Below are 1,827 nucleotides of genomic sequence, written 5' to 3' on the forward strand. Positions count from 1 at the left end.
TTCTTGATAACAGGAGTAGCCACTGCTATGCATATTCAATATTCCAATTTGTTTTACTTTACTATTGCGATATTGTTACTTTGACATTGTAATCATTCCATCCCAACCATTTGTGTCATATTTTTATTATTTTTATGAACTCTCTGCTAGTGACATCTTGGAACTAGTTTCAAATCCTTGAAAATGGTTTCAATTTTGATTGATTTGGGTTTATTGGGGAACTGTGAAGGAATATGAATGAGCTTGGTTTCAATATTTATATAACAACTTCATGCTTTTTAAAAAATCAAGAAAGCTAGTCATTTGGACGTAAAGAAACTTTGGCAGGAGCTAGTTTCCACAAGTGGAGATATGAAAGAAAAATAAAATTTTCTTAATTTTTAAATTTATTATATTAAATATTTATGTAAAGTATAGTTAGTTGAAAAAAATATTAAAATTAATAATTAATAATTGAATATTTTTCTAATAATTATAAATATATGAAGTGATATATTTTTTGAGATAGAGATATTGGTCCCAAATTAATATGCCAAACCTTTTTGTTGTTGTGTAAGGTGATATGAAGTTCTGGTCTATGTTGTTCTGTACAATGTTTTGGAAATTACTTATAAATTGTAATTCTAGAATGACACTCGTTCTTTTTTGGTGCTTTCAGAATTCACTCTTTTCCTTTAATTGGAGTTAATTACTTGTCTCGAAAGGTTCAAATTATATCAGCTAAAGGGTCACCTAGGGTTTTGAGAGAAATGTTTCTGAATTATTCTAGAACGTGGTTTACTATATAAGAAGAAGATGAATGTAATGGAAAAATTATATTGTTAGTGCATCATCAATAATTTATATTTTATCATTATTAACTCTTAAACAAGAGTGATATAAATCAATAATAAATAATGTAACTGACTGTATATAGATATTTATATTGACAGTGCATAAATAATATCATAAGTTATGTTTATTATTTTTGTAGCAAGGGGTGATAAAAAGTAATGAGTGTAATATTTATGTAATATAAAGATTTATATATATATTACATATTTTTTATTTGTATTATTTATAGCTAAAAGTCGTTAATAGTAAATTGAATGAAAATGATATATTAGAATGATAATATATTAAGTTCTTACATATTTTTTTGTGTACAATTTTTTTCTCAACAATAATATGCTTTATTTTTTCACTGTGCAAAAGAACTAGTATTTTAAGTTTGTGATTGAAGAGCTATTAATATTTTACTAGTGTTCTTATATAAGGTTGAGTGTGTTTATGTTAGGACGTGTTTGGCTTGTGTTGGCTCTTGTGTTCATGGAGGCATATTTAGTCTTGTATGGTAGTTCTTGTTGATTCACACAACATGCTCCATGTTATAGGGTTAGAGCATAAGATTGGTGATGCTTTTGGCTATTGGACTCTCAGCCATCTAGGAGGTAGTACTCCACCATTTCGTCTAGCCATCTTTATAAAAAACTCATTTTTATTAGTTACAAAATATATCTATAATTTTATGGATATATTATTTGAATAGAAGAGTAATTCCATAATCAAATTTTATATACAAATTTATAACTAATCAATTTATTCTAGATAATGTATAATTCATCAAGAGTAATTAATTTATTGACTTAAACTACTTTTGACTCTCAAACAAACAAAAATAAAACAAATCAATGGTGAATGATGTGTTGACAGTATAAAAAACTTTACACTGTCATTGCACAAATTTTAAACTCTTAATTTATTCTTCCCTTTAAAGTTTAACTTAAAGTTAACTATTACCATTTTTGTAAAAGATTGCAACCATCTCCCATTTAATATATATATATA

Source organism: Lupinus angustifolius, unplaced genomic scaffold, assembly GCF_001865875.1.
Source record: "Lupinus angustifolius cultivar Tanjil unplaced genomic scaffold, LupAngTanjil_v1.0 Scaffold_415, whole genome shotgun sequence".
NCBI lineage: Eukaryota > Viridiplantae > Streptophyta > Magnoliopsida > Fabales > Fabaceae > Lupinus > Lupinus angustifolius.